The following is a 24,435-nucleotide window of genomic DNA, read 5'->3' on the forward strand; positions in this document are numbered from 1 at the left end:
ATGCCGAAGCAATTTCTTCATTGATACAGCTCCTAGGGCACTTGAAACGAAAGAGAAAATGAACAAATGGGACTACATCAAAATAAAAAGCTTCTGCACAGCAAAAGAAACCATCAACAAAACAACGAGAAAACCCACTGTGTGGGAAAACATATTTGCCAATGTCATATCTGATAAGGGCCTAATCTCCAAAATTTATAGGGAACTCATACAACTTAACAAAAGGAAGATAAACAATCCAATCAAAAAATGGGCAAAGGACCTAAATAGACACCTTTCAAAAGAGGACATTCAGAAAGCCAAGAGACATATGAAAACATGCTCAAAGTCACTAATCATCCGAGAGATGCAAATCAAAACAACAATGAGGTACCATCTCACACCTGTCAGACTGGCTATCATCAACAAATCAACAAACGACAAGTGCTGGAGAGGATGTGGAGAAAAAGGAACACTTGTGCACTGCTGGTGGGAATGCAGACTGGTGCAGCCACTATGGAAGAGAGTATGGAGTTTCCTTAAAAAACTGAAAATGGAACTCCCATTTGACCCTGTGATCCCACTTCTAGGAATATATCCCAAGAAACCAGAAACACCAATCAGAAAGGATATATGCACCCCTATGTTCATAGCAGCACAATTCACCATAGCTAAGATCTGGAAACAGCCTAAGTGCCCATCAGTAGATGAATGGATCAGAAAACTGTGGTACGTCTACACGATGGAATACTATGCTGCTCTAAAAAGGAAGGAACTCTTACCATTTGCAACGTCATGGATGGAACTGGAGAGCATTATGCTAAGTGAAATAAGCCAGTCAATGAAGGAAAAATACCACATGATCTCACTCATTCATGGATAATAGAGACCATTATAAACTTTTGAACAATAATAGATACAGAGGCAGAGCTGCCTCAAACAGATTGTCAAACTGCAGCAGGAAGGCCGGGGAGGGTTGCGGGGCAGGAGGTAGGGGGGTAAGAGATCAACTAAAGGACTTGTATGCATGCATATAAGCATAACCAGTGGACATAAGACATTGGGGGATAGGGGAGGCTAGGGGACTGTCTAGGGCGGGGGGATAAAATGGACACATATGTAATACCCTTTGTAATACTTTAAGCAATAAAAAAAAAAAATTAAAAAAATAATAAAAAAATAATAGATGAAATCTCCTTTAGCACTTTAGGAATTAAGGGCCAGATAGAGCTGCCTTTTAAATAATAAAAAAAAAATATTTCAAAATCAAAAAAAAAAAAAATACTAATTTCAATATGGGAGATTTAGTTTCAAAAACAGTTCAAATCAAGAAATTAGATTTCATCCTACAGATGATAATTAACTAACAGCTTTCAATATTGCTATCCAATCTCAACACCGATGTGATTCAGTGAGGTTTTTTTTTGTTTGTTTGTTTGTTTTTTTAATGTTATTTCTTGTAATCCTGCTCTAAAGCTGTTGAAAACAACAGAGCAGACTGGTGACTAATTAGTGGACAAGGGGCCATTTGGAGTAGGGATACAGCTTTTTTTTTTTTTAATCTTTATTGTTGAAAGTTTTATATATGTCCCGTTTTTCCTCATTGACCCCTTCTAGCCTTCACTGGCCCCTGCCTCAAGTCTTCACCACCCTATTGTCTGTGTCCATGGGCTATGCATATATGCATATAAATTCTGTGCTTGATCTCTTCCTACCCATCCCCCCACCCCTATCTTCCCTCTGAGATCCCACAGTCTGTTCCATGCTTCTTTGTCTCTGGATCTATTTTGTATATCAATTTATTTTGTTCTTTAGATTCCACATATGAGTGAGATTATGTGTTACTTGTCTTTTGTGACTAGCTTATTTCACTTAACATAATACTCTCAAGGTCCCTCCATGCTGTCTCAACGGGTAAGATATCCTTCTTTTTTACTGCTGCATAGTTATTACAGTTTTGTTTTTGTATAAATTTTCCATAGAGGAATATGACTTAGAAAAAGACAATTAATAGGTTAGAAACATTCTCCCAGAATAACACATTTGGAGCTGGCAAAAAGAGATTAATTCCTTTTGAAACAGAATGATTCTGGGTAGCAATTTTCTCAAACAAAGCTGATTAAATACATGGAAGACCTCTTATTCACTATAATCAAGTGCAGTACTTGGCCCATTAATTGAACAAAATTGAATTAATGAGGAATAATATAATATGATACATAAACATTTTAACTTAAAATATATAAATGTATATTTATTCACACATCTTTTACTTTCAGGCCAGGATTTTTCATTGAACATGATTCACACATTGGAGTAGATCTTGTATAGTTTAATGTTAATATTTATAATATAAAATAAATCTAAATATAAAGTATTCTAAGATTTTAAATCAATATTAACAACATATTCCCCAGCATTTTTAGTTGCTTACTTTATTTAGCCTCTCCAAATAATCTACTCATGTAGAAACAATATTTCTAATTCTGCACTCATATTTTAATGTATTACTTATTTAATAATGATTGAAAATGGCAGGAGTAGGGTTGAAAACAAATTCTACTTATTCTGACCTTATGGCTTGCCAGGTAGGAGAAGTCTGAAGGTGTTCTGAAGAGCAACCAGTTAGTTATACACATTCAGTGGTAATTTGGGCATCTGTTAAAATGTTTTAGGAGAGAACAGTTTTTTGTGTTTTTTTTTTTTTTTTTATGGATTTGTTAGAAGGAGGTTGTTAAAAGAAATTCTTTTGAAGTTATAATTGACATAAAAACACATGGTGACTAGGAATGCTACAAGTCTAGACTTTGTCATTTGTACTAAACCTGCTTCCCCTGCACCCCTGACTCATTTTAATTAACTAGGAGCCCAGTGTACGAATTTGTGCACCTTGAAAGGAACTGTGGGCCACAAGGCTGCAGAGGGCACAGGGGTGGGTCCTGGCCCATCCTCCCCACCCCTGCCCAGCCCCACCTGCCACAGCCCCCAGTTCCCTGTCTCCTGGCAGCCTCACTCCCTCCGCTGCCGCTCCCACATGCTGACAGTGGCCCCACTCACACCCGCTGGCGGCTGCTACCCCAATCACCCACTCAGGAGCAGGGGAGGTGGAGAAGCCCTCAGGGACGATCAGGGCTGGCAGCTGCCACTTGCACCCTCTAACAGCACCTAGCAATCAGGGACGGCTCCAGACCCAGCAGCAGGTATGAGCGGGCCTGGCACTGGCAGCAGGTGCGAGCACCAGGTGGGACCAAGGCATGTGGGAGCAAAGAATTTTCAGTAACCACCAGAGGCTCACCCTGATGACAGCAACCAGTGCCCTGCCGTGGTCTGGTGACCCTGCTCACCTGCTCCACCATCCCGCCACGGCCGACACTGGGCATGTTCCACACACACCCCCTGGTGGTCAGCGGACATCATAGCAACCACTTGTTCAGTTGTTTGGTTGTTCAGTTGTTCCGATGTTTGGTCTATTTGCATATTAGGGTTTTATATATATAGATGGTGCCCCTATTCTTTCATGAATCCCATCATAAACATAAAAAACGTACATGACTTTCTCATTTCTGGTGACCATTCAGGATGATCTACTAATTAGAAGCAATAGCCTCTACATTTGTATCTCAGCTAGTTTCTAACTAGTTGTCTTCTGCAAAGTAATACATGCACACACATACACAAACATGCACAAAATGCATAGTTTAGATCATTGCTATTTAATATTATCATTAAAGAATAACTAACAAGTCAGAACCACTCTGGAGTTAAGCTAAACTACTCCATGTATCTTGCAATTCATGACCAACTAAGAAAATTCATACATGCATACACACACTCTTAGTCCCTCCTGCAAGTTAGCATATTGTATTTGGCTTTCTTGGGGCCTCAGAACAACTGTTTATGCTGTAGATTTTATCCCCATTATCATTTGTACTGCCAATACTAAAAACAGAATCGCTGTCAGGAGAAGTTGTTAGACATTTAAATAGTAAAGCTGCTTTCTTCAAGCCCTTAGGCTGATATGCCAACCCTAACGTCTCTCAGGATACATCCTCTCGTCTATTCCTCCATATCCACATATGAGTGAAAATTGGTTCCTGCAATTCACACTCACCTATATTTTGAAGAATAATCCAACCCCTGTCCCATAAGCTCACCTGAAAGAGGACAGCATTCCAGCAGTTGGGTTGTTTTCTACATTTGTCCCTAAAGGGCTAAACAGATGGTGCACCCTTCCCCACAGAAATGCTCAGAAAAGGAACACCTTGAGGCTATGATGTGAAAGGAAGCTGTTGCCTTTTATGAAAATAGTTATATTTGAGTTAGTATTAGATTTGGGAATACAGAAGCAGGAAGGGGATAGCTAGAAAAAAGTTGCCATAATAGCTTAGAGGAAGAGCAGGGAGGAAAAATTAGTAGCAGCTGTAACAGAAAGGAAATGATGACATTAAAATTCATGTTCAGGAGTTTAAGTGATGATAACCTTTCACATCCCCTGTATCTCTCTTGCATTAAAATGCTAGCAAATAGCCCTAACCAGTTTGGCTCAGCGGATAGACGGTCGGCCTGGGGACTGAAGGGTCCCAGGTTCGATTCTGGTCAAGGGCATGTACCCAGGTTGTGGGCACATCCCCAGTAGGGGGCATGAAAGAGGCAGCTGAATCGATGTTTCTAAAACTCTGTCTCTCTCTCCCTTCCTCTCTGTAAAAAATCAATACAATATATTTAAAAAAATAAAATGCTAGCAAATACCTCCAATGGTGAAGATAGAGAAAGGGAATATTTTAACAACACTGAAGGCTATTAGCCCCTCATCAGACATAGGGTTTGCAAATATATTCTCCCATCCTGTAGGTTTTCTTTCTACCTCGTAGATTGAACTATGACTCAAAAGTAAAAAAAAAACAAACAAAACGAAATTGCCATATTAAAAATGGGCAAAGGATTTGAATAGATATTTCTCTAAAGAAGACATACAGATGATCTATGAGTATATGAAAATGCGCTCAACCTCACCAATCATCAGGGTCATGCCAATCAAAACAAAACGATAGGTCATGTCAAACTTGGTAGAATACTTATCATTAAACAAAGCAAAATAAATAAATAACACACAAAAAAAGCCCAAAGGTAAGTATTGGAGAGTATTTAGGGAAATTTGTGCCCATGCACACTCTTGGTGGAAATGTAAAATAATGCAGCAGTTATGGAGAATATCAGGGAGGGTCCCAAAAGAAATTAAACAAAGAACTGCATTAGGAACCAAACCCACAATCCCACTTCTGTGTATCTATCCAATATAACTGAAATCAAAATTTCAAGGAAAAGTTTGTATGTCCATGTTCGTTGTAGCAATACTACGATAGGCAAATATGGAAATGAACCAAATATGTATTCTTCACCAAATGGATAAAGAAGATGTGTGACAACATGGATAAACTTGAAAGACCTAATTCTAAATGAAATAAGCCAGTCACAGAGCAAATATTGCATAAGTCCATCTATATGAGATATCTAAAGGAATCAAATTCATCGACTTAGTAGGATGGTGGATGCCAGGAACTGGTGGCTAGGGGAAGAAGGAAATTGTTCTGTGGGTATAAAGTTTCTGTTATGCTAAATGAAGAAATTCTAGAGATGTACTATACAACATATTTTCTTTATCAATACAGTATTCTGTACTTCAAAATTTGTGGAGTGGTAGATATCATGTTAAGTGTTCTTACCACCAATAAATACATACACACATACATACTCTTCCTGCTGCCATCTTGGTTCTGTGTTCCCTCGTAAAATGCCCAGTGAAGCCACGGACACTGTCCCTGCTACAGAGCAGGAGTTGCCACAGCCCCAATCTGAGACAGGGACAGAATCTAACAGTGATGAATCAGCACCAGAGATTCCACAGGACAAACCCAACTGGCCACAGCGGCTGAAATCCATGGAGAACCAATCATTAAGTAAAAACAGAGTGCGAGTAAAAAGAAGGCATGGAAGGCTGTAAAGTATACAGAATATGTACACGTTTACAATATTGTGTCTTGGACAGGTTACGGGGGTTACTAGGGAACTATCCAGAAATCTAAGCCTATCCTCTGTGTCATCACAAAACCAGATGTCTATAAGAGCCCAGCTTTAGATATCTCCATAGTTTTGGGGGAGGCCAACATCAATGATTCATCTCAGCCAGCACAGCTAAAAGCTGCAGAGAAATTCAAAATTTAGTGAAGCTAAACATTCAAGAAAACACACACTACAACTATGCAAGAGGAGAGTGAAGAGGAAGATGTTGATGAAATAGGTGTGGAAGTTAAGGACATAGAACTGGTCATATCACAAGAAAATGTGTTGAGTGTGAAGGCAGTTCAAGCCATGAAGAACAATGGTAGTGATATTGTAAATGCTATTATGGAATTAATGATGCAACCATCTAAAAATGAGGAGCTTTTTTTTCTTTTTTCCAAATACATTTCATTGATTTTTTACAGCGAGAAAGGGAGAGGGATAGAGAGTCAGAAACATCAATGAGAGAGAAGCATCAATCAGCTGCCTTCTGCACACTTCCCACTGGGGATGTGCCCACAGCCAAGGTACATGCCCTTGACCGGAATCGAACCTGCGACCCTTCAGTCTGCAGGCCAACACTCTATCCACTGAGCCAAACCAGCCAGGGCGAGAAGCTTTTTTTTTGCTTCAAAAAGAGTAACTGAAGCCTGGCTGGTGTGGTTCAGTGATTGAGCATCTACTCATGAACCAAGAGGTCACTGGTTTGATTCCCAATTAGAGCACATGCCCGGGTTCCAGGCTCAATCCCCAGTAGGGGGAGGGGTGCAGGAGGCAGCTGATGGATGATGTTTCTCTCTAATCAATGTTTCTACCTCTCTATTCCTTTCCCTTCCCCTCTCTAAAAATCAATAAAGAGATATTATTTTTTGCCCTAGCCAGTTTGGCTCAGTGGATAGAGCATCAGCCTATGGACTGAAGGGTCCTGGGTTTGGTTCCAGTCAAGGGCATGTACCTTGGTTGCGGGCACATCCCCAGTAGGTGGCATGCAGGAGGCAGCTGATGGATGTTCCTCTCTCATCGATGTTTCTAACTCTCTATTCCTCTCCCTTCCTCTCTGTAAAAAAATCAATAAAATGTATATTTAAAAAAAAGAAAAAAAAAAGACATATTATTTTTCAAAAAGAGTAACTTCAACTTGGTTTGAAATTTGTACTTTTCTACCATTGATGGAATTATGGCTTCTTGTGGGATCAAAATATAAATAAATGAATGTAGTATGTGAAAAAGTGATATTAGAGCAATTTCTAGTCAATTTTGGAAGAAAAATGTGCTTTCTCAAAAATTTTATGTAGAACTAAAATTCTTTCCTATATGGCAACAGAAGATACTTTCAAATATGTAAGGTTTCAAAAAATGTGAATATTGATGAATATTGACTTATGAGAAGAAAACACTGAATATATAAGCCTAATAAAATATAAATAAAAATTAATAAATAAAACATGGCAGTATTCCTGTATGAAGGACTATCTGATTATCAATGTGTTAAACATAAAACTAAATAAAAATCAATACTATAAATAGTTACATAAAATTAAACATAAATGTAATAAATAACATAAAATACATTCTTGATGCTAATAAGAAAGCACATTCCACAAATAAGAATTAATTTTACAAAGGCACATTGGTTGGACTTGGAACAAGAAACTAAAAAAGTGTTATTGATTTTAATTTAGAAAATAAGTCAAACATTATTTTGAAAAGCATAAGAACCCACTAGTGGAAATAAAAAGAATAATTACCTTTCGCATCACTATAGAAGATAAGAAGCAAGCATACAGATTCCACATGACAAATGACAAGAGGCAAATGCAACAAAAAAGAAATATAAAAACAAAACTGAGAACATAAAACAAAGTGACAGAATTAAGGCTACACATAACAGTGATAACACTAAAGGAAATTGCTTTAAACTAGTCTGTTTTTAGGAAGGAAATATTCTCAGAAAGAATGACAAAACTAAATCAAATTTAAAACAACTCAGGAAAATGACATAGAAATATTTTAAGTAAAATAATGGGTAAAGTTTCATCATGGAAAAACAGAAAGCAATCGTGAATGGAAATGCTAATAGCAAACGGAAGAATTTAAGGCAAAGCATAATGACTAAGAAGATTAGGATCATTTTGTATTTCTAAAACAGTCACTCAACAGTGCAAACCAAATGGTATTAAATCATTGTGCATTAAATAATGACACAACAAAATATATAAAGTAAATGTCCTATTTAATAAAGAGGTAATATGCAAATTACCATCACTCCAACACACAAGCTGGCTGCCACCAGATGGCTGGCAGGGGAGAGCGGTTGGAAAGGACCAGGCCTGAAAGGGAGGGCAGTTGGGGGTGATCAGGCCTTCAGGGGAGGGCAGTTTGGGGGGGACCATGCCTGCAGGGGAGGACAGTTTGGGGGGGACCAGGCCTGCAGGGAGGACAGTTTGGGGGGGACCCAGGCCTGCAGGGAGGACAGTTTGGGGGGGACCAGGCCTGCAGGGAGGACAGTTTGGGGGGGACCCAGGCCTGCAGGGGAGGACAGTTTGGGGGGGACCAGGCCTGCAGGGAGGACAGTTTGGGGGGGACCCAGGCCTGCAGGGGAGGTCAGTTGGGGGGGACCAGGCCTGCAGGGGAGGGCAGTTTGGGGGGGACCATGCCTGCAGGGGAGGACAGTTTGGGGGTGATCAAGCCTGCAGGGGAGGACAGTTTGGGGGGGACCAGGCCTGCAGGGAGGACAGTTTGGGGGGGACCCAGGCCTGCAGGGGAGGTCAGTTGGGGGGGACCAGGCCTGCAGGGGAGGGCAGTTTGGGGGGTACCATGCCTGCAGGGGAGGACAGTTTGGGGGGGATCAGGCCTGCAGGGGAGGACAGTTTGGGGGGGACCAGGCCTGCAGGGAGGACAGTTTGGGGGGGACCCAGGCCTGCAGGGGAGGTCAGTTGGGGGGGACCAGGCCTGCAGGGAGGGTAGTTGGGGGTGACCAGGCATGCAGGGGAGGGCAGTGCACAAATTTGTGCACCTTGAAAGGAACATTATTCCACATTTGCCATGTGTTCTCTATCTTTTCCCTCCTTCCTTTCTGTCTCTCCCTTTTTTTCCTTCTAAACCATTCAAAATTTCAAACTTCATAACACTTTATTACTAAATACTTAATTATGCATGCTCTAACAACAAGGGCATTCTCTTATGTAGCCAAGATACCATAATCAGACTTAAGAAAAATAAACTATTTTTTAATATTACCTAAACACAATTTATTTTTAAAACCTTTACAATTTGCTAATTTTTCCAAAGAAGTGTTCTATAGCCTTCCTCGCTCACCCCAGTCTATGATCTAATCAATGTTTATACATTGTCGTTGGTTATTAGTGTCTCTAAGTTCTAATGGACTTAACTTTTAAAAATGTCATGTTGGTCATATGAGCATGTCCTGCATTCTGGATTTGTCTGTTTTTTACTCCTGAAAAAAAAAATTAGAATAAATAATTTGGCAAGAAGCTACAAAGCTGATTGCACTTCTTACTGTAATATACCAGGATACACTATGAAGTGATTCAAACTCTGTAATATAGACTAACATTTTTCTCTCTAAAGATCACACGTTAGAGTGTTACATTTTATATCATATTAGAGGCCCGGTGCATGGATTCGTGCACTGGTGGGGTCCCTCAGCGTGGCCTGAGGTGATCGGGCTAAAACTGGCAGTCCAACGCTACCTGCCACTTCTGCCTGCTGTTCCTGCTCATCCCGGCCCCGTGGCGCCTGCCACCACCGCCCCTGCCACTCAGTAGGCTCGCTGCCACTTCACCCTGCATCTGGTGCCCCTCGGTCAGCTGAGCAGCGCTCCCGCTGTGGGAGCACACTGACCACCAGTGGCAGCTCCGGCATTGAGCATCTACCCTCTGGTGGTCAGTGCGCATCATAGTGACTGGTCGACCAATCAACCAGCTAACTGATCCTTTAGGCTTTTATGTAGATAGATTATTCCAAGATTCTTCCATGAAGGTTTATCTCATAATTTATTTTCCCGCTTGAGAAAGTATGTTGTGTGGGCGTCTGTGGCATCCTCTTACTCTTGCCTGGAAAGAAGCTTTGCTTTCCTAATCATGTTTTTACTAAAATCTAACTGCATTTAAATGTCACTTTCAATAGGGAAGACAATTTCATGCACTTTTTCAAATGACAAGCAGATTATCCTGCCACATTTATTTGTTTTGTTTTGTTTTAGTTGGTGTGACCAGATGTCATTAATTTTTCTCTAAAAATTTTAATCCCATATATAAGATTCAGGGCCTTAGAAATACAGGGTGGGGCAAAAGTAGGTTTATAGTTGTTCATATGGAAAATAACACAATAATTAATAAATAATAATACAATAATAATCTGTGTTTAGCATACTCACAACTGTTTTGCCCACCCTGTACTTTATTTAAATGCATTGTTTTACCTTTGTTCTTTACGGAGTAAACAATATTTAAAAATGCACAATATTTAAAGTCCAGTAGGGTTGACAAAGCCTGGTTTTCAGTTTGAAGCAAAATTATTAAATTATAACAAATTTACTCTAGAATAATTAATGTATTTTATTATCTTTCATATCTACACATACTGACCACCAGGGGCTGGACACTCCGACCTGTAGGTTAGCTTGCTGCTTAGGGTCTGGCCAATCAGGAATGGGTGAGATGGGCTGGGCATGCCTTGGAGCCCTCCTGCATCCTCCCCCAGTCCCAATTATGCACTGGTGGGGTCCCAAATTGTGAGAGGTCACAGGCCAGGCCGAGAGGCCTGATGCACAAAATTCATGCAAGAGTAGGCTTTCCTTCCCCTGGCTGCTGGCACTGGCTTCCCTCTGGCACCTGGGACCCAGGTTTCCCTCGCAGCCCCGGCTTCATCCAGATGGTCATCTGGAAGGATGTCCAGTATTATTAGCATATTATGCTTTTATTATTATAGACTAAAGGCCCAGTGCACGACGGGGGAGGGGGTGTATTTCAGCCCAGCCTGCACCCTCTCCAATCCAGGACTCCTCGGATATCCCTCTCGCAATCCAGGACTGCTGCCTCCTCACTGCTCACCTGCCTACCTGCCTGATTGCCCCTAACCACTTTGCCTGCCTGCCTAATTGCCCCTAACTGCCTCTGCCTGCCAGACTGATGACCCCTAACTGCTCCCCTGCCGGCCTGATCACCCTAACCACCTCTGCCTTGGCCCCCACAACTGTGGCTTTGTCCGGAAGGAGGACCGGACAACTGGAAGATGTCCAATCTACCTGGTCTAATTAGCATATTACCCTTTTATTAGTATAGATAATGATTCTGCTGTTGTCAAGTTATTATAAAACTGAATATCTATTTTCCATTTTAAAATTAAAAACTATATATTGGCATAAATACTTAGATTTTAAAGATATATTTTAGACAATTATGGGACACTAGAGGCCTGGTGCATGAAATTCTGCACAGGATGGTCCCTAGGCCTGGCTGGCAATCAAGGTCAATTGGGGCTTTTCTTCCCCTGGCTGCCTTCATTCCGTGCTGCCCCCTGGTAGTCAGCACACGTCATAGCGAGCAGTCAAATTCCCAGTCGGTCGAACTCCTGAGGGGACAATTTGCAGATTAGCCTTTTATTATATAAAATAATAAATGTAAGAAATGGGTTACATAGCAATAGGTCAAAGCTTATGCTTGTTTTATGACAACATATAATTGAACTTAACTCATTATTGTATTTTCTTTTTCCTTTCTCTTAAGCAAAATCTTAGTTTCACATAAACTACAGTCTCTAATTAACTTCAGAAAAAAGGATGCCTTTATTTAAAAATTTTTTAAAATATATTTTTATGGATTTCAGAGATGAAGGGAGAGGGAGAGAGAGATAGAAACATCAATGATGAGAGAGAATAATTGGTCGGTTGCCTCCTGCATGCCCCTACTGGAGATCAAGCCCACAACCCAGGCATGTGCCTTGACCAGGAATTGAGTCATGACCCCCTGGTTCAAAGGTTAACCACTGAGCAACACTGGCCAAAGGGGGTGTCTTTAATTAGGCCTCCTGTGTAGCTGAGATTTCAACATGTAAAAGGACAAGGTAAATACACACTCACCTCTCCTTATACACCCTCCTATTCCCAGAGGTTTTGTCCTCCAGGTAGCTGATCCCATCTGTTTATCTAAGTATTGTCTATAGACATCAAGTTAATTGGATAGCTTTTCTTTCCCTTTGTCTTCTTGCAGTTGTGTGAGAGGCACTGTCTGAGCATCATAAATCTCCATCAGTCTGGTATAGCACTGGCTGTTTAGCTCCAAGTAGGCAGCTTATGAATTCTGATGATTTATGGATTTAATCTTTTCTATAAATGAGTGTGGAGGCTATGCAACAGGCCCCTATTTACAATGAAAACAGCAGATAAATAAGTAAATAGATAAATAGATACATGACAAATAGATAGATAATCATAATAACCTTGAGATTAAGATATAATATTACAAGACAATTAAGATGGAAGGGAAGCATTTTTAAAAGTCTTCTTATGGGGGTGATTAGCAAACTGGTATGTGCTCTATCTGTAGCTTTCTATGGATGAATAATTATAATATGCAGGGCTATAGTATTATATCCACAGTACTAATGCATTAGAGTACACCCATTATCTCATTGTCCATGGCATTAATTCCTGATTTATCTGACATGCTTTGAATAAAGGTTCCTATGTCAGCACATTTTTTGAAAGTACACTGTGAGTTTAGAATATTAGAGATGCAAGATGCTTTTATCTTTTTTATTGAATATATTTGGCATATAATATTATGTAATTTATAGAGTACATGTTAATTTGCTACATTCATATATTGTAATATGATTGTCATTGTAAAGATATTTAGCACCTTTATCACATTTTATAATTATCCTTTCTTTTTAGAGCTTTGAATAATTAAGTTTTAGATGTTCTTTAGGGCTACAAAAGTGTAGCAAGTAGGAAATAAGCCATGGAGTTCTCATGTACAAGTATAATGAATGTAGACCACAATGTTTCACTATAATCATCAAACTTAGTAGGAAGACACATTAAAGCTAGTCTTATCTATGCTTAAGATTATTTAGATATTTTGGCCAAAGATATAGTAATAGTTGTTAACATAGAAGGGAGTATAATGAAAGATTCAAATTTTCACTCTTTCTCAAGTATAACATGCTGTCTGTGTTAACACATACTGTATTAATAGTCAATGTTAAAATAAATAATCAATTTAAATATACATATCTGACAGTTTTATATGACTCTTTTCTTTAACAATAAAGTATTTAAAACATATTTTATACTCCTCTTGGAAAACTAATGGTAATGCTGGTTTATAGTTTATCATAATAACTTCATTGGTGGCTGAATTAATTGGAGATATTGACTTTATACAGCGTGGTGATTTATAAAATTTTGCAACTATATTTTTCTTCTATCTGGAAAGTTGTCATGTTCATTTTCTGTTGCTATTAGAATAACTATTCCATTTCAAAACCTTTACAACAAAGTACTAATTTAATCCATTATATATAGAGTAATTTTACAATCTAGCTTGTTAGAATAATATGTATTAAATTATCATTGACTACATTTTGAAATATTTGTTTAAAAGTGATGGCATAAACTTCATGTTCCACTATTTAAAATTTAATATCTCAATTATTAATTCTTCACTAAATAGGTGAGATTGTTAGTCTACAGAATTTAAGTTAAGTAAGTGATTGTTGTAGGAAAATGTTGTCATCACTACTGTCAGGATCTTCACCATCATCTTCATCACCATAGATACTTTTCATTAATAAGTTTTAGGTTAACTTATATCTAGATTTTAACCCTGACTCTACCTCTTATCTATATTACCGTAATGAGTTACAAAGTCAGGTCTTCAATTATAAAATGGAATTAAAAATAAACTATATCTCATGGAGCTTTATTAAGATTAATTTTTTTAAGTTGTTATAAAAGTATGTATCACAGTTTCTAGGACATAGTAAGCATAGTAATAGTTATAGAAGTTGTTAGAGTCATGATAAAAATAGTAGTAGAAGGATATTAGCAGAAGAATAGGATGATGGTAGTAATATTGGTGCATTGATAATAATGCCTCATGTTTTCTTAATATGAATCTTATAATCACTCATCTACTGATGGACACCTGGGCTGATTCTAAATCTTGGCTATGGCAAATAACTCTGCACTGAACATATGGGAACATATATTCTTTCAAATTAGAAATGATGGAGAAGGAATCCTAAATTTAACAGAGTTGATTTTAAATTGTCCGTTTCTCAACAGAAAAATGGGAATAATAAGAATACTCTGAGAACCAAAGAAGTTTTTTTTTTTTAAATATATTTTATTGATATTTTACAGAGAGGAAGGGAGAGAGATAGAGAGTTAGAAACATCGATGAGAGAGAAACATCGATCAGTTGCCTCCTGCACATCCCCTACTGGGGATATGCCCGCAACCCAGGTACATGCCCTTGACCGGAATAGAACCCAGGACCCTTCAGCCCGCAGGCCGACGCCCTATCCACTGAGCCAAACCGGCTTTGGCCAAAAGAAGTTTTTATAGGGTTTTTATGAGAAGTGAATAAACTAATACATTTAAACACTTAGAGAAGTACCTAAATATTATGATATTTTTATTGTATTACATCACTGGGCTGAGGTGTAATTTGATGTCTGTAACCAAAAATTATATTTTAACCTAGCAGTATATTGCGTGAAAAATCAGCTTGTTGTTATTATAAGTAGCAATTACCATACTGATTAATGAAGTTGAATTTATTTACTCATCAGAGTTGTGAGAATGTTAGATAATCCACTGTCAAGTACGTTAGCTCCCTAACATAGAGAATAGTTGACTATCATTTCTTAGACTTCTATAATCTATAACCTGGGTTCTCTTCAGAGATGTCCTAAGGGAAGACAGTTTCCAATCTATATTAATTCTTCCAATGCTTTGCAGCAGCCACTGGAGCTGTGTCTGCCCCTTCATGCCTCTGGATCATTTTTAAGGGCTAATTCCTCTATTGCATTCCTTTCTTCTTAAGATAGTGGTTTCTGATACAAACCACAATATTATACTATAATCAAACTTGGTAGGAAGACACATTAAAGCTAGTCTTATCTATGATCTCTCCTCTCTTTTTGTTATTCTAGTATCTGAATTCTACCACTGAACTTATATTAGCATTACTTGGGGAAAACAGATTTTTAAGTACCATTCTACTGTCTTTTTAAAAATATATAATTGATTTCAGAGAGGAAAGGAGAGGGAGAGATAGAAACATTAAGGATGAGAGAGAATCATTGATCGGCTGCCTCCTGCACACCCCCTACTGGGGATCAAGCCCGAAACCTGGGCATGTGCCCTTGGCTGGAATCGAACCTGGGACCCTTCAGTCCATAGGCCGATGCTCCATCCATTGAGCCATACCAGCCAGGGTTCTACTGCCTTAAAGACCTTACTCAAGTGTCAGATTAAACTAGTCCATCTAAATCACCATTTGAATATAAAGTGCTTGAATATGTTTTTTCTTCGTTTCTGAATTCTTCCTGTTTGTGTTTATTAAGATTTTTTACCTCTGGAAGTTGAGGATTTCTCAAAAATTCAGGAAATTTAAGCTCTTTACTTTTCTATTTTTCTTCTTTTCTATTATTTTTCTCTTTTTCTTTTGGGATTCTAAATGTATGTTAATCTACTTGATATCATCTCCCAGGTATAAGACTCTATTAATTATACTTTACTAGAGGCCTGCTGCATGGATTCGTGCACCAGTGGGGTCCCTCAGCCTGGCCTGCACCCTCTCACAATTCAGGACCCCTCAGGGGATGTCAGACTGCTGGTTTCTGCCCAGGGATCGGGCCAAAACTGGCAGTCTGACATCCCCCCAGGGATGCATTAGTGTACGAAGTGGCAGGCTGCTGGGGAGGAGCCTGAGCCCATATTAGGAGCTGTGCTGCTCCCGCTCATCCCAGCCCCACTGCATCTGCCACCACTGCAGCTCAGTAGCACCGCCACGAAGGCAGGAGAGGCTCCTGTCGCCGCAGCTGTGCTTGCCAGGCATTAGATGGTGTCTGGCGCCCATCAATTAGCTGAGCGTCGGTCGCACTGACTATCAGGGGGCAGATACTGCATTGAGCATCTGCCCCCTGGTGGCCAGTGCACGTCATAGCTACCGGTCACCCAGTCGACTAGTCGTTTGGTCGCTTAGGTTTTTATATATATTGACAGTTTTGTTTTCTCACTGTGTGTTCTCCAGATTTATTCATTTCAATGGGTTTATCTCTAAGAATGTTTTCTGTCTTCTATCTTCTATTAACTTTTATCCAGGTTATAATTTTTCAGTTGTACCTTTCAGTTTTAAACTTTCCATTTGTCCTCTTTATAGTGACTATTTTTATGATGAGAATCACTATCAGTTCACTCATAATGTATATTTTTTCTTTAAGTTTACAAACAGTATTTATAATACCTGTTTTAAAATTCTTATCGATTATTGTAATATCTGGGTTATCTTCATTACTTATTGGGTTTGATTACTATTGGCTGATTTGTGTGTGTGTGTGTGTATACATAACATTTTCATGTTTTCCACATGTCTAGTGATTTTTATGGGATAATGGATGTTATGAGTAATATGTTGCAGAAAATCTTGATTCTCTCATGGTTTCTGAAAATGTTTCCATTTTAATGAGCAGTTAACCTGGCCACACTGAACTTTGTCTTCCCAGCACAAAGAATAATTTGAGATATCCACTTCTCTCAGCTTCCAGTTAATGCATTCTTTCTGGGACATCTGAGATTATATTTGAAAGCGAGCCATATATTGACCAACCAATATTAGGGTGAATTTTTAAAAAAATATATTTTATTGATTTTTTACAGAGAGGAAGGGAGAGAGATAAAGAGTTAGAAACATTGATCAGCTGCCTCCTGCACACTCCCTACTAGAGATGTGCCCGCAACCAAGGTACATGCCCCTGACCGGAATCAAAACTGGGACCTTTCAGTCCCCAGGCCAATGCTCTATCCACTGAGCCAAACCGGTTATAGCTATTAGGGTGAATTTTATACACAAATGTTTGCACTTAACTCTTTCCAGGAGCGCCTGTCCCTCAATGTCATTAAATATATGGCTATTCTGCCATCTCTGAACTCTGTTATCTGACATCTCAAGAATGGAAAATTATGTCTCTCTGCCACCCAAATCTTGAAGGATATAAAGTGCCCTTGGTCAACAGACTACAAAATAAAAAATCACACATGTTATATATTGTCTTTCAAGGCAGACTCTCATATCTTCTGCCTGATTTTGGTAACATTTTAGTCACTACATATTGTTGTTGTGTTTTAATCTTGGCTTGAATTTTATAATTGTTATATGTAAGAAAATTACTCTATTCAAGCTACTCCAGAATTATTGAAATAATAAAAACTAAGATTCTCTTTTTCTTAAAAAAAAAAAAGTGAATAATTATAGTATATGCCATACGGGCTTTTTGTGAGTGTAAACTGAGATGATTTATATAATCCTTTTTGTGTATATTTTGAAACACCAATAAAAAATGCTATATACCATTATAATCCTAATTCTATTGTTATTGTTCTGGTATCAATTTTTTAAAAGCATTTTTTATGATTGGGCATCTTCTGTTGAGGAAAAAAATCTAAGATAATTATGATATTAAAATATTCTATACCATTCACATTAAGGCTTTTCTATTTGGGTAAAAACGTTACATTCAAATGTTGTATTGAATTTAAATAAACTAAAATACTTTTGATTCAATACTTATTAAAGAACAGAATTTAACACTATATGAAATAAGATGTAAGAAAACGTATTTAAAATTTAGAAGAGACTTTTAGTAACATCATATAATTAATATGATTGGTGCCCTAACCGGTTTGTCTCAGTGGATAGAAAGTCGGCCTGCAGACTGAAGGGTCCCAGGTTCGACTTCGGTCAAGGGCATGTACCAGGTTCGATTCCGGTCAAGGTCATGTACCTTGGTTGCGGGCACATCCCTAGTAAGGGGTGTGCAGGAGGCAGCTGATCGTTGTTTCTCTCTCATTGATATTTCTAACTCTCTATCCCTCTCCCTTCCTCTCTGTAAAAAATCAATAAAATGTGTTTAAAAATTACTTTTATAAAAAAATTATTAATATGATTAGAATTGCAACATTATTTTTTTAAGACTTCCTTATAGTTTTTAATGTTTTTTATTGATTTCAGAGAGAGGAAGGAAGAGAGGGAGACAGAAATGGAATCATCAATGATGAGAGAGAATCATTGATTGGCTGCCTCCTGCATGCCCCCTACTAGGGATTGAGCCCACAAGGTGGATATGGACCCTGACTGGGAATGGAATCGTGACCTCCTGGTTCATGGGTCAATGCTCAACTACTGAGCCACATAGGCTGGGATATTTTTATTTTTTATTGAGATTAAGTACATGGCATCTAGAGGCTCTAAATTACCTCTTCTGTCATAAAATATCTCCTTCAAATAAGTAAATATTTTTATTACTTTCAGGTTAAGTATAAATGTGATATTAACCACTGGTTGATTAGGTAGGTCTACAGAGAAACAAGAATATATATCAGTTTATAAAATAACTTTAGTTTTTAGATTGCCATCAACATTTGGAAAATATTGTTGGGCTTTCCTTTTTTCCATGCCTACAAAGAAGTCAGTTGTTTTCAAAAGATAGCCCTTTAGAAACCATCCTCAACTGCTTCCTTTGCTTTAGTAGAATGTTTTCTTTTGACCATCATCACATCTCAGAAGATTTTGCTTCTAACCATCTGAAACCTAAACATAAATCCACTGGCTGAAAAAACATCCATTTTGGACAGTCAATTGTATATAAAAAAACCTAAGTAGTACCATTCAATTTATTTCATACTAATTTCAGTTTGGGAATTCTATAGGTGAGATATTTAATATATTATAATTTTATTTGCTTTATTCTGAAGCTCCAGTTTTGTAAAAGGGTTAAATATTATTTGCTCATTGTAAATTTTCCAAGTCTCTTTTAAAGTGAGTTTCATTCTTTACTTTGTTCCTTAGATCTGAGTAATTCTTTAGTTGTGATTCTTCTTTCTACATTCCTTTCCCACCCTGCTGTTTTGATGCAAGAGGCTATTTTCAAACTTTAAGCTACACACTGAATTTTCAGGATGAACTAGTATGTGCCAGTCTCCAGTGTCTCCAGGAACACTGATATATGGAATATATAGAAGTACAGAAAAATATTAATGTAGTACATTTTCCTCATGTATTGTGCACCAAGAGAGTTGTCTGTGATAGAAAGCTGGCTAGAATTTGGTTGGCAGAAAAAATGGTGATGCTGAGGCACAAACTCAGATTATCTCAATCCATAAAAATGTGTTTTTTCCTATTTATTACATGCAAGATTCTAGTCATTGAACTATATTAGATTTTATTAAGAAATTCAGGGAAATGAATATTATAAATTTGGTGATGGGTTTTGGTGGGAGCAACGAGAGTAAAACTATTAGAAAGGTGCCTCTTGGAATTTTTCTTGTATGCCACTAAAATAACTGATATTTAGTGACTTTCATATTAAAAATATCAACAAAATAGTCCGTATTTTTTTAACAAGATTATTCTTCTAAGAATCTTAGGTATATTTTCTCTTGCTTGATTTTTCTTTGCTTTATATGCAATCTATTCACAGTTTCTCTTTTACTCACATATCACTGAGCCCTTATTGAACCGCCTTGGAATTCAAAATACTCTTGTTAAATTGCTTGCTATAAAATAATTTAAAACATTTCTTGTCAGCCAAATGGACAATACAATTTCCCTCTCTCAGGGAGAATGGATTTGAAATCCAAAATAAAATCCAAAAATATAATCAAGGAAAAGAATCACACTGAAAATATGGCATGTTATATTCATCAAAGCATAGGTCAGTAATATTTTCAGTTGATTTTCGGATCACTGAATTAGTGACAGTTTCATTGAATTGTGATACTTGAAAGCTGAAAGACTTTATCAACTATGCAAGCCTAGGGAACTAGGGTATATCTGTAAAGTACATTATTTAGAAGAAAACTCTAACTGGCTATGTAGCATAAGGAAAGTTATCAATATTTTGAGGGCTCTATTTTTTTCCATGTATTATAAAGGGATTACACCAGATTATGCATCTCTCAGCTGCATTTGAGCTATAATTTTGCCTTATTTATGGGAGAGTTAGAGAAGTGTATGCATCTACACTCAGATCTTGTTTAATATAAATTAAACAAGGGGTTAGTGGGTATTTTTGATACAAAATCAAATCTTGATAGAACATTTTCCTTTATACCTTTATATATACATAAATCTTCATTTTTTATAATTTAAAAACTGCTGCATAAAACATGCTCCCTTTTCTAACTGTTGTCATAATTCCACTTATCTTACTGCATTATGATATTTAAAATAATATTAACAGTAACAGCTCTCACTTCTGAGCATTTAAGCACAAGGCATTGTGTATTCACTTTTTATAGTCTTATTAAATTATTTATAAACTAGATGCCTGGTGCACGAAATCTATGCACTGGGGGGTGGGTCCCCGCAGCCCGGCATGCACCCTCTTGCAGTCTGGGACCCCTTGTTCCTTACCACTTGCTCACTGCTCCTTAGCGCTGCCACGGAGGTGGGAGAGGTTCCTGTCACTGCTGCTGCACTTGCCAGCCATGAGCCCGGCTTCTGGCTGAGCAGCACTCCCTCTGTGGGAGCACACTGACCATGAGCAGGGCAGCTCCTGTGTTGAGCATATGCCCCCTGGTGGTCAGTGTGCATCATAGTGACCAGTCGTTCTGGTCATTTTGCCATAATGGTCGCTTAGACTTTTATTATATAGCTGTATCTATTAAAATACTTATCAATAATTTATTATATTCTTGGCATAATATTTGTCATGATCCTTATTTGATAGATGCTATATAAGGAAGTTTGTCATAAGTTACACAACTTGCAGATACTAACAATAATAATTTTGATTTCAGTGATCCTGGCCAGCTATGGCAGAATTAAGATTCATAAAACATGCTGAATGACAGCTTCCAACTTTAATCTGAACAGGTAAAGTAGTCTTTTAATTATGCATGAGATTATAGGGATTAGGTTGTAGCTTAGAAGATAGTAGCAGATTTCAGGAGTACATTTTAATGATACATGATCTTCATATTGTATTGTGTGCCCTAAATCCCAACTCAAATCATCTTCTGTCACTATATATTTGACCCCCTTTTCCCTTTATTATCCATCATCTCCCCTTCCTTCTGATAACCACTATAATGTTGTCTGTGTCTATGAGTTTTTGTTGTTTTTCTTGCTTGTTCATCTGTTGCTTTCAGTTTTATATCCCACATGAGTGAAATCATATGGTTCTTAATTTTTTCTGTCTGACATATTTTGCTTAGCATGATATCATGCTTTACTCTTATTCAAATAAATGTTTGACTATGTGAACATTACATTGACTCATACACACAATAAAGGGGATATTTTTTGTTTGTTTTTTAAATGTTCTTATAATCTTGATGCATCATCCATTAAGGCTGGATGCTCAAGGAATATTTAATATAACTATGTTTGTAGAGCAAAATCATAATATCAATGTATTTGTTCTTTGGGAGAAGTTAAGTTTTTATTTTACTACAGGGGGAACTTTGCCAGTAAGATTATATCAAGCACCGTGTAGACCCTTAAGATGAAATGCAACTCAAACTATTAAAAAAGCAAAGTCCTTTGAAAGTACCTCTTAGATAAATTGTCTCCACCTAAATTGCTAAACCAACAAATGTTTGCCCATGTGACTCTAAGTGTTGTTGAATAATCTGTTTTCCTAGTTCTAGGACATCAGCTTCTTTCCATGGTTACTCTCCTGATACCAGTCCCTAATGCAACCCTTTGAGACTTTGGCTAAGACTTCCTGAATATGGGTTATTCTTCATTGTCACTCACACTTCATTGGGTGCTCAGCTACTAATGTTATCTAGTCACTAGGTACTTAATGTCACTCAAAATTTGTATAGCTCAATCAAACATTAACTACTCTGGCTTTATAATTAACTTCTTCAGGAATTCAGGGGAATAATATGGTCAATGTTTGATCATATACACATTTGTTCATACATTCATTCAATCTACAAGTAATTATTGCCTAATATGTTCATATACTTTTCTGGCCACAGGTGAATAAGGTCACAGACTAGAAAATACATAAACAGAACAGAACAGAACATATTCATGTAGAATAGAAAGGACTTCCTTAGTCCTGTAAAAGATTATTCACCAAAAGCCTATAGCAAAGTTGGTTACAAAAATAAAAAAAAGGATTAAGACACTCACAGACTGTTTCTGTTTAACAACTTACCAGAAATTCTTTTCAAAAAAGTAAACACAGAGGGAAAAAAAAACAACTAAATTTAATGTTTACAAAAGATTATAGTAAAAAAAAAAAACTCACCAATATTTGTAGACAAAATTGTCTAAAATAAGAAATGCTTCAAAGGATCTACAATTCATTAGAATGTGGAAGGATGTTTATTAAGATGTCTCAATATATAGCTAATATATAAAAGTCAGTAGGAATTTTACAAAGCAGCTATACATGCATATTGTGGTTTGTAAAATGATAAAATTTATATGATAGTAACACTATGTAAGATCCTTAATAATATAACTAACAAAGGAAGTACAATATCTTACTGCAAAATTAAAATAAAAACAAATATTGAAGGATATTTATGAAGACCAAAAAGGTGAGAAAATATACTTTACTCTTGGAGAAAAAGTCTCAATATTTTAGACATATTTTTTCTTTACCTTTAGGATCATTAATGTCAATAAAAATAGTATTAAGACCCCCAATAGTTTCTTTTTTAACAACTTGAAGCTTATTTTAAAATTATATGATAGCAAAGAAATCAGAAACACTCAACCACTTCTGAAAAAAAAAATAAAGAGAAAGGTGGAAGGATATATCCTGCATGGTATCAAGAGTATTATTTTAAAAAGTACAGAAACTAGAACATTTATTTGGTTATTAAGAATAATTGTCTTGGGAAGAGAAAAGAGACATAATCAATAGAGGACACAGGGATATTTTCACTATTATATGGACATTTAATATGTAAAAAAAGTCTCTTTTCCAGTGGCTAGGGAAACATATGCATGTGAATTAACTGTCCTAGGACAATTATTACCACATCATAGGAAAGATTCACTTCTACGTGGGTTAGAAAAAGTAAACTTTTATGTAAAGAAGAAAACTAACCATTTTAGAGGAGAATATAGAAAATATTTATATGATCTCAGGATAATGAAAGATTTCTCATTACAAGATTTTAAATGTGCAACCCATAAAGACATGAACTAAATGTGAAATTTCTGTGTATTAATTAATTCAACAAATTTTCATTGATCACTGTGTACCTGGCATTGCGAGGCTTAGATGCATTAGTGTATAAAATAAATAAAAATGTTTGCCCTTATAGAGTTTGCTTTCTAGTTAAGTTTTTTCAATGTGCATGCCTTAGTCTGTTTGAGCTTCCTTCACAAAATACCACAGACTGGGTCTTATAAACAACAGAAATCTCATAGCTCTATAAGCTGGGAAATCCAAGATCAAGGGTTTGTTTCTTTTTATATTTTATACTAGGGGCCCAGCGCACGAATTCATGCACCATGAAAGGAACTGTGGGCCATGAGGCTGTGGTGGGCACAGGGGCAGGTCTCAGGCCATCCTCTGTGCCCCCGCCCAGTCCCTCCCGCCAGGGCCCATGGTCCTCTGTCTGCTGGCAGCTCCACTCCCACCACTGCTCCCATGTGCTGACAGCACCAGCCCCATTCATACCCAGTGACAGCATGGAGGGATCAGGGCCCGCGCCTGCCACAGGTCTGAGCGGCGGCTGCTCCCCCAGTTGCCCCTCGGGAGCAGGGGGAGGTGGGGAAGCCTGAGTGGCAATCAGGGCCGGCAGCTGCTGCTTGCACCTGCTGATGGTGCTGAGTGATCAGGGCCAAAACCTGGTGCTGGCAGCGGTTGCAAGTGGGACGGGCACTGACAGCAGGTCCAAGTGTTGGGTGGGACCACAGCGTGCAGGAGCAACGAATTTTCAGTAACCCCCAGAGGCTTGCCCCAATGACAGCAACCAGCACCCTGCCTGGTCTGGTGCCCCAGTTCACCTGCTCCACCATCCTGTTGTGGCCAATGCCTGCCATGTTCCATGCTCACCCCCTGGTGGTCAGCACACATCATAGCGACCGGTTTTTCAGTTGTTCTGCTGTTTGGTCTATTTGCATATTAGGGTTTTATATACATAGGTATTAATTTTTGTATATT

The 24,435-nt window shown here is 37.9% G+C and overlaps 1 pseudogene; it reads left to right on the forward strand.

The window, feature by feature from the left end:
* Positions 1-5,770: 5,770 nt before the first annotated feature.
* LOC118664172 overlaps positions 5,771-24,435 on the forward strand; it is a 125,911-nt pseudogene continuing 107,246 nt past the window's right edge.

Source organism: Myotis myotis, unplaced genomic scaffold, assembly GCF_014108235.1.
Source record: "Myotis myotis isolate mMyoMyo1 unplaced genomic scaffold, mMyoMyo1.p scaffold_m19_p_10, whole genome shotgun sequence".
NCBI lineage: Eukaryota > Metazoa > Chordata > Mammalia > Chiroptera > Vespertilionidae > Myotis > Myotis myotis.